The following is a 10,757-nucleotide window of genomic DNA, read 5'->3' as shown; positions in this document are numbered from 1 at the left end:
ATACGGGTGACCTTTGTCTATGTTTGACCAGACATCACGAACGCTGACATCTAGTGATATCCGAACCGGCCCTGGGCCCGCGCCTCTGAACTTTCACCAACTACTGCACGTCTGTGACGCAAAGAGCTTCATAGCTCATCGGATTCCTCCGGCATAGACATGAAAGTAAAAAAAACAATCTTATTCTGAACGTGTCGACGATTTGATATATTTCGATTTAAAGCTTTCTGCAGGTATCATCTTCTTGGTTCTTTCGGTAAAGTCACGTAGAAGGGAAGACAGTCAGACTGTCTACTTGACGGACCTGTTCTCCACCTGAGGACGGCTGCTTGCGTTGTGGCCGAAACGTCGTGAGAATTATTTTATTATGTTTCATTCTTATTTTTATTTTATTACTTCCCTTCTACGTGACTTTACCGAAAGAACCAAGAAGATATTTGATATATTACCATTACGATGGTTCTGGCTGCCATACACGGGTACTGAAATTTTCACCACCGGCACGGGAGAGAGACGGCTCCACCGGCGCTCGTCCGCGCCATCCAGAAGGGCAGCGAGCGAGTGGCGAGGGAGCGACTACGTCGTTGTCGCGAACCCGGTGCGCGGCGTAATGAGGTCAAACCGGGCACGGATCGAGCCTCGCGCGCGAACAATGCCCGTGATTGAGGCAATTAAGAGAGCAGCAACGCGGCCAATTAAACAGCCGCAGCAGAAGCAGCAGCAGCAGCAGAAGCAGCAGCAGCAAGAGCAGCAGCAGAAGCAGCAGCAGCAGAAGCAGCAGCAGCAGCAGAAGCAGCAGCAGCAGCAGATGCAGCAGCAGCAGATGCAGCAGCAGCAGATGCAGCAGCAGCAGAAGCAGAAGCAGCAGCAGAAGCAGCAGCAGCAGAAGCAGCAGCAGCAGATGCAACAACAACAGCAGCAGAAGCAGCAGCAGAAGCAGCAGCAGCAGATGCAACAACAACAGCAGCAGAAGCAGCAGAAGCAACAACAACAGCAGCAGAAGCAGCAGAAGCAACAACAACAACAGCAGAAGCAGCACATCGCGCTCCATTCTTGGACGCTCATGCCTGGAGCCGCACAGCTGACGATCGGCGAGATGTTAACTCCCTCGCCTGGTCTACAGGAGGTCGCGGATTCGATCCCGATCCTGACGCCTCCTGCTGCTGTATATTTGGAGTCTCCGTGTCTCTCTCTCTCTCTCACCCCTCCCCCACCCCCGTGCTCGCGTAGATTCTTCTCCGGTCCTCCGGTTTTCCCCTCTACATATAGACTCGACATCACGCGTTTAGTGTATTTGGCTGCTGCTGTACATTTCCACACGGCAATAAGCCACCCCGGCTGGCCATCATTTGTTACGGCCAGGTCGCTTCTGAAAAAAAAGCAATCGAGCTCGGTGGGGCCTTCCCAGGTAGAATAAAAAAAATTGTTAAGTTTTAGTTTATTTCATCGTGTTTCATGCGCTCCCCCCCTCCCCATCTTCCTCGCCCTATGCCTTTCTCCACAGCCAGCTCTGTACAATAAATAAGTCCGTTTTATAGACTTTTCAACGGCGCCTGGATAAAGGTCAGGTCTGCCTGTGAGTCCAGCGGAGTCGCTCTCGCGCCCCGCAGTTTACGTGTTGGATTGTTTTGTTTCTGTTACCTCTGCCGCCGCCGCTGCTGCAGCCGTATGTTGCGCTGAACTTCTTCGCGCCGTACGCAGGTACGGGGGAAGGACCACAAGCGAATCGCGCGCTGTGACGGCTTCTCAACGCTCGCATTGCCCTCCCTCGCACCCCGTGAACGATTCCGACCGCGGTCGTTCACGGCCCGGATGGCTTCGTGAGAAAGCGAATTGAATTGCGACGGAGGGCGGCACAACGGTGAGAGAACGCGTCGAGGCTGGGAAAAAATGACGGAATTACGATAATTATTGAAAATCGTAATAACGCGACTACGTTCCATTTGTATGGCTGCGTCGGGTGGTGGATGGTACTAACGGCACACATTTGCCGAGATCATTACGTGGTGGCCTAACCCAAAATAATGCTGTCAGTCTTCACGATTGTTTGCAAATAAACCGACGCCTCAAGCTAGCGCCTGGAGTTGGAATAACGCATTGCGAGTTGTAGTTTCATTCCGTGTGTGAACGACCGTGCTTCTGAGCCACATGTTGCATAGCAGGTAGCACGCGGTGATGAGATGCAAACACATTCGGAACGAAAACTGCAGAAGTTGCGCAAAGAAGACCGGAGGAGCGCCCGCTTGGAAATGACGCCGAGAGACAGAACGAGGACGGCTCTGATGAGAGAACACACGCGGGCTACAGACCACGTCCTGGGCATCCGTGAACTAAAGAGCTTTATAGCTCACCGGATTCCTCCAGCATAAATACGTCTTCCGATTCTGAAGTCTCAAAGCGTTAAGGGTGACCGAATGTGGCTCGGGCAGAATGCGTCACGGATGGAAGAGGCGATGGGCCCTCGTGGTCAAGGATAATAACGGAGTGGCGGCCACGGAATGGAACGCGCTCTGAGAGTTCGTCCACCGCGGCGGTGGAGATGGAGCGACGATCAGGTTGTTGTTGTTGCAATCGTGGAATCGCCGCGTGCGATGGAGGTGGCGGGGGGGGGGCGTGGGCGGAGAAGGGAAGGGGGTGGAAGGCCATCCAGCAGTGGATTGACCACGGCTCATCACGATGGTGAACGGTCGCACATCGTGTGCCTGCCTTCTCATGTGCGAATAATAACGCATGTCGGCAGCGTGGGGGACAGAGGGCATTTGGGATCGATGTATGCACGGCTATGCCCCCCCCAGCCCCCCTCCCAGCCCAGCATCCCACCCCGCGACCCCACATCCCCCCGAATACCCTCCCCAACTCTCTTATCCAGTCGGCATTTGCAAATGTGACCGCGAGCAGTCAAATACTGCCCCCACCCCTCCACCGCCTGGGAAATCAATACTCGATTAAAACCAATATTTGCTCTTTTGCTGATGACTTCTAATAAATAAAAATAAATAACAACGGCAGATTAGCTTCAAAGGAAAAGGTAGAGCGCGGCCAAGTGAGCGACCGTTAAAGTGATAACACGAAGGCGTGGAGACCTCAGCCGTCGTACCGCTGGCCATGCCGAGATCTCGCGGTTGGTCCGCGAATGAGCTAGGGGATCTATCTGCAGTCCGTGTTTCCACTCCCCCCCCCCCCCCCGTGACTCAACGTCATCGGCATCAACATCGACCTCGATCTGTCCACTCGCTGGATAAAGGCCACCCAAACCCATTCTGTTGCCATCTTTTCGCGGTTCAATTCCGGGCAGCTTCCACGCGGGGCTGGCATCGTTCTGCTCAACCATTGCAGCAGTGGATGGGCCAGCGAGATTGCGTGTCGATCGGCGCTTCCACCACTCTTTGGTTCTTTCGGTAAAGTGACGTATAAAGAGAAAAATAATAAATGAAATAATAGCATACGACGTTTCGATTGCAACACAAGCAATCATCATCAGGTATAAAAGAAATAGCAACAAAAAATCTAATCAGAAAACTATAGACAGACATATGAGCAGAAAAAATACACTAAATACACAGGCAGAGAGAGAAAACAAAAAACCCAGAGAGAGAGAAAAATATAAACTTGAAACTTCCCCGTAGAAGTGGTTCGATCTTAAATTTGGAGCTTTCGTGACTGCAGGAATTACTCTTTGGTTCTTTCGGTAAAGTCACGTATAAAGATAAAATATAAATTAAATAATAGCATACGACGTTTCGATTGCAACACAAGCAATCGTCATCAGGTATAAAAGAAATAGCAACAAAAATCTAACCAATAACTCTCTCTCTATTTAAGGCCTCGTCACAGAGACGTTCTCTCTCTATGTGCCGATGTGTGTCTCTCTCTATGTATCTTGTGATATCTGTCTGCTTATATGTCTGTCTATAGTTTTCTGGTTAGATTTTTGTTTCCATTTCTTTTATACCTGATGACGGTTGCTTGTGTTGCAATCGAAACGTCGTATGCTATTATTTAATTTATTATTTTATCTTTATACGTGACTTTACCGAAAGAACCAAAGAGTAATTCCTGCAGTCACGTAAGCTTCAAATTAGAGGATTGCTTCCACCACTGTTGCTGTGGAGGATCCCGCAAGTAGATGACGATGCGTTGCCCGACCCTGACGCCTGTGTGTGTGTGGAGTTTGCATGTTCTCCACGCGGTCGCGTCGATTCTTCTACGGGGTCTCAGGGTTTCGCTCCACATTTTAGAAACGTGCGTTTACAGTATTTGGCTGTTGTACATTTCCACGCGATAAGCCACTTCGTGAGCTATCGTTTGTGGCCAGCACGCTTTTGAAAAAAGAAGCTAATGGCTTAGTGCGCTTTACCAAGTAAGATAAAAAAAGAGGTTTCGTTTATTCGTGTATATATTGTAGGTGATGTGTTTACCTGCCACAAGTCCCACTGACGTTCCTTAGCGGCGAATACTCTGTATCAATGGGACCTGTTGCCAGTCACAAAAATTAAAAACAACATGAATAGGTTTGACTCTTTCTGGCAATAAAACAGCAGTTAAGATACGTTTTTTCCAGGCATCAAGTCTGCACTTCACTTACCACACGTACTTGTGGAAAACATGCAGACAACCATGCTTTGATCATGTACGCATTGTTTTTAACTGATTGGCCTGCACCAGATACAGCCTCCTTCATGGCCTTGTCTCACCAGTGTTAGACCAGAGGACAACGCCGATTCGGGCACGTACGCACCCACGTCCGTTATGATGGCATGCGTGGTAACGGCCTTGACGTTCCCTTAGTTCATAGACAGCAGCGACGGCTGCGGCCATGGCGTCTACACCACGGTAGGGGAGGACAGTCGAACAGAGGAAGGTAAAAGAATGAGAAAAAAAGATGTGAAAGAAACTGAGAAACGGGAGCAAATGGTTTTAGGAGAGATGATGAGCTGCTGCTGCGGCTGCTGCACGGAGCAGCAGCGTCTGTTTTCACAGTGGGCTGAGGTGGGTGCAGAGGGATGGGCCTCAAAGTTGGGGTGGTCACACACAGGTCACGTGATTCACGTGAGGCTTGCACTGCTTTAGATATTATATAGATTACCCCATGCTCTGTGCAGAAACCTCTCTACTGGAGGGCATAAGCTTATTGAGTTAGTCGCTTACGACGTCTCGACATAACACATAATCATTGAGCGTTGCTGTGGAGGATGCAACAGCACATCTGTCTTTTCACGTAGTTTTTTTAAAAGTAGTTCACTCATCTCATCAGCCACACGGTCCTCTGGCAAGGGAATCTGTTCAACAGCATTGGTCTAAAGGCGAGTTTCACACCTGGGTTACCAAGTCGCACGAAACTCGGTTGCATGCGACTTGGAGTCGCTGTCACTCACTCACGCATGCGGACGCATCAGCAAACCTTCGTAAAAGCCAAACGTCCCGTTGACCGATTTCGACGTTCCAGTGTCTCATCATCATCATCATCAGCAGCAACATCATCAGCAGCAATCATCATCATCAGCAGGCGTGCGTGCGTTGCGAGGGCGAGATGGGAGCCAGCTGACAGGGCAGTGAGGATGGCGGTGGTCCGCGTGTGGGCGTTGAACCAATGTCTCTCTGGACAAATGGGCCCCCGCGTATTTCACACATCAACTCTTATTGCTTTTATTTAATAAGTACCGTAGGCTCGTAGTTTCTGAAATCACTCCCCTCCATCCCAATTCCCACCAATCCCCCCCCCCCCACTCCGCCCCCCCCCCCTCGACCCCATCTCACGCCCCGCATTCCTAGAGCCCACATTGATGGACGCATATTTGTGTATAATATCGGCACCAGGGAGACAAAGGCGGCCGGGCGTGGTGCTGGCCACCCATCCCTAGTGTGCCGTGCCGGCCTTCATAGGTGCTCGCGAACAGCACTTGCCCCAAAAGTCTGTTACAGGGATCTTTGTCCTGTACCAGTGTGTGTACTTGTATGTGTACATACCCTGTGTGTGCACCCCTCTGTGTGTGTACCCCTCTGTGGTGTGTGTACTTGTATGTGTGGGGAGCGTAGTGTAGTGGTTAGCGCGCTGCGCTATGAACCTGGCGACCCGGGTTCGATTCCCGCTCACGGCCAAAACACCAGTGACGATTAATCTGAGCCGGTCCTGGGCCCTCCCATAGGTCGACTCAGCCTCAAATGAGTACCTGATGCGACATCTCCACTATGGGAAACAAAGGCGGCCGGGCGTGGCGTTGGTCACCCACCCCCTCGTGCGCCGTGCCGGCCTTCATAGGTGCTCGCTAAGAGCAATTGCCCCAACAGTATGTATAGGCTATACGGGGGATGTTTTGTCTTTGTATATATATATATACCCTGTGTGTACCTTTCTGTGTCTCCAAGCAGCTGTGTACCTACGACCGATCTGTGCCAACACAGTCACAAAGGAGCGGTGCATCTGCCATGGCAGCGATCTCGACCAGTTAACCTATAACACCTGAGTCTGTCCCGTGACCTCCTTCCAGCGAGGCTTCCACACTTCACGCGATGGCCTCAACGGGCACCTAGCCTGGTACGGGCACTGTGGCCACGCCACCGTTGTTTCAACTGCGATACAAAGCAAAGATCCCCCTATAGCACGCATAACACATGGAGGAAAGTGCTGTTAGCGAGAACCTATAAAGGCCACCTTTTGTCCATCTCCGTAAACGAAGATATTCAATTGAAGGCCGAGTCCGACCTAGGGGGGGAGACAACGGCATTAATGTTGGCCGCATGCGGGAGTCGAACTCGGGTCCCCCCGGGCTCGGAAGTGAAATGCGCGAAGTACTGCGCCGGTGCATCCCACGAAACAACGATACAGACCCCCCGCTCATCTGCTATACAAAGACAAAGATCCCCCGGATTTTTTGGAGCAGTGCTAATAGCGAGTAGCATCTATGAAGGCCCCCCTTGTGCGATGCTTATACAAAACAAAGACCAAGACCCCCCGTATAGCCTGTAACAGACATTTGGGGGCAAGTGCTGTTCGCGAGCACCTATGAGTCCGACACGGCGCACTAGGGGTGGGTGGCCCGCACCACTCCCGAGCGCCTTTGTCTCTCTAGTCGCGAATTTGCACAGGTACCAGGTACTTACACACTCGGGTACACACATTGGTGCACACACAGGGGTACATACACAGAGAGGCACACACACACGGTACACACACACACGGGTACACACCCACAGAGGGGTACACACACACACATGGGTACACACACACATGGGTACACACACAGAGGGGTACACACACACGGGTACACACACACGGGTACACACACACACGGGTACACACACACGGGCACACACACACACATGGGTACACACACAGGTACACACATACACACAGGTACACACACACACGGGTACACACACACACACGGGTACACACACAACACACACACACACACACGGGTACGCACGCACACACACACAGTACACACCACACGGGTACACACACACACGGGTACACACACACGGGTACACACACACACACGGGTACACACACACACCACTAGTACACACACACAGGTACACACACACACAGGTACACACACACGGGTACATACACACACGGCATCATCCACTCCCGACGAACGGCAGGACGCGGCTATGAACGCGCGCAGACGCTGCGCTCCTCCCCTCGCTCCACCCCTCGCTCCTCTCCGCATCAAGACTCCCTATTCCCACGTGTGCCCCTTTAATTGAAGCGATGAATTAAGTGGGAAAAATCTCCGCGAGAAGGGGAAAAAAGAAATAACAAACAATAATAGTAGCGGTGATAGTAGTAGTAGTAATAATAAACAAATAAATATTAAACCTGCTGGCGGTAAGGGTTTACGGGTTTGAGCTAATGTCATGTGAAATCGACGGCTGCGCAACACTCCCACTTTAGGATATTTATAGACGGATCTCTGCTGCATATTGATCAAGGATGTTAATCCACACACACACACACAAACATCTCTCTCTCTCTCTACGTGCGTGTGTGCGTTGTCGCTTTGCTCGATATAAGCGGTTAGATGCGGCACCCGCGTATTCACCACCATCAGCGTTGAGGTCTACATTGCCTCGCCACCCACCCACCCCCTCCTCCTCTTCCTCCTCTATAGTTCCAGCACCCCTCTTACATCCCCTATTGCCCCCCCCCCCACCACCCGCACTCCTCCCCAAGATGCTACACTCCCATCCCACAATCTTTATTCTCTCTCTCCTCGATCAGCTTTCCATTCATTATGGGGGGGTGGGTGGAAGGTCGCGAGTTCAAATATCGGTCGCGAGTCGAATATGGCCCAGCAACGTCATCAGCAGTATCAGCACAAAATATTATCATCAGCATCATCATCAACATCATCAGCAGCATGATCGTCATATCTCTCTATCATTGTCATAGGCCTTCAAGGTCGAAACACATCGTGCAACTTTGTGGGAAATCGACACGGGAATGTGTAATTTCGACTCAATATAAACTCTCATTGTGCTGTGTATTGCGTTGTGCGCAATTCATTGCGTCCGATGCTTAAAACTCGCTGCACCACGGGCAAGCGATGCTCGTCTACCGGCCCTGCTGGACAACGGTCTTGCGCACACACACTCACACGACAACAACAACCGCCATTTGCCACTAAGTGGCGGTGACGTCACCACGACGCTTGTTGCCAGGCCATGTGCACCTTGAAGCTACGTGAAGTGTCGAACGCCCGCTGGCAGGAGGTCACGGGGCAGACCCAGCAGGTGCCACGGGTCGACTGACTGAGATGACCGAGATGACTGGCTGATGCACCACCTGTGCCCCCTACTGTGACAACTGTGCATTGCTTTAGCCATCCGGCGCTCCGCTCGTTGTTGTGAGCGCCGCTCCTCCGCCCTCCGTTGTTGTCGGAGGGCGACTGCCTCCAACTGCCCAGTAGCGTCCTTCACGAGCCTCCTCCACAGAGGCCGATTTTGACACCGCTGGTAAAAGTCATCGGCAAGTCCATTCACACACGCACACACACACGCACACAAAGATCAAAGATTCCCCCGTATAGCCTTAACAGACTGTAGGGGCAAGTGCTGTTAGCGAGCACCTATGAAGGCCGGCACGGCACACGAGGGGGTGGGTGGCCAACACCACGCCCGACCGCCTTTGTCTCCCCAGTGGCGATGTTTACACACCGCACCAGGTACTCATTTAAGGCTGAGTCGATCTAGGGGAGGCTCAGGACCGGTTCAGATAATCGTCACTGGTGTTAGCCGTGAGCGGGAATCGAACCCGGGTCGCCAGGTTCATAGCGCAGCGCGCTAACCGCTACACGCAGTAAATGTGATGGGTGGCGCCCGGGATGGGGTTATTCGACCATACTTCACCACGTTGTTCAGCGCGCGTTTGTCAAGGCAGTGGGTTGCCCCAGGACCGCTCCAGTATCACTCGCACACTGATGCTCGGCTTGGTCTGGAAACCGAACTCACTCTCGACGGGTTCGGAGTGCAGCTAACTACTGAAACCACTGTGCCACTCCGAACACAATCATAACAACAACTACAACTCAATTGCATCTTCTTGGTTCTTTCGGTAAAGTCACGTAGAAGGGAAGTAATAAAATAATAAAAATAAAACATAATAAAATCAAATAATTCTCACGACGTTTCGGCTACAACGCAAGCAGCCGTCTTCAGGTGAAGAATGAGACACTGCCAAGCTAGGAGCTTATATATAAGCTGCGTTGGAGGTGGAAGAAGAAGAGGGCCTTAACAACTCAGCTTATATATAAGCTCCTAGCTTGGCAGTGTCTCATTCTTCACCTGAGATGGCTGCTTGCGTTGTAGCCGAAACGTCGTGAGAATTATTTGATTTATTATGTTTTATTTTTATTATTGTATTACTTCCCTTCTACGTGACTTTACCGAAAGAACCAAGAAGATGAATCCCTGCAGTCACGAAAGCTTTAAATCGAAACTCAATTGCACGTTGTGTATGTGTGTGTGTTACCGCGACGGCCTAGCGGTAGCACGTTCGCCGATTTATTGCGGTTCAAAATCCAGCGGCCGCCCAGATTAATACCGCGTATCTATTTACCGTAATACATATTGCTTTGCAGTGGACGTTAAAGATCCTGTAACGTCAATCGTTGATCAAAATGTGCCACATTTGAAACATTACCCCACTCCCCCCCCCTACTGTGGAAATACACTGAGACTCAGTAAGGTTTTTTTTCTGGGAATACACGGATAACAAAAAAAAGTTCACAATAGCATCGCTTAAGACGGGGTCGGGAACGCTCAGTCACCTGTAGATGTTTAGATTGTCACGAATGTTGCTACGACTGGATAATAAGACGTGTGTGTGTGTAAATGCTGTAGTTGCTCATCCAAGCTAGAGTTTCCCCAGCTGTAGCCCCTTAGATTTAACGGTGCTCGGAGACAGTGGTGCGTTGTGATAAACGTGCAAAGATCCTCCTTTAACAGACTATTGGGGTAAGTAGCGAGTGGCTGGCGCTACACACGAGGGGGTGGGTGGCCAACACCACGCCCGGTCGCCTTTCTCTCTCCACTGGCGACATTTACACACCGCACTAGGTACTCATTTAAAGGTTGAGTCGACCACGGGAGGCCCAGGACCGCTTCAGATACTCATCACTGGTGTTGGTTGGTCACGAGTGGGGATCGAACTCGTGTCGCCGGGTTCGAAGCGCAGCTCGCTAACCGCTGCACCACCGCGCACCTGATTCACGTGGTGACTCAAGGGAGAGGATTATAGAGAACGGGAGGGG

This window comes from Lethenteron reissneri, chromosome 32 (assembly GCF_015708825.2).
Source record: "Lethenteron reissneri isolate LAM-NWPU_2019-01 chromosome 32, ASM1570882v1, whole genome shotgun sequence".
NCBI lineage: Eukaryota > Metazoa > Chordata > Hyperoartia > Petromyzontiformes > Petromyzontidae > Lethenteron > Lethenteron reissneri.
Note: the sequence above shows the minus strand (reverse complement) of the source record.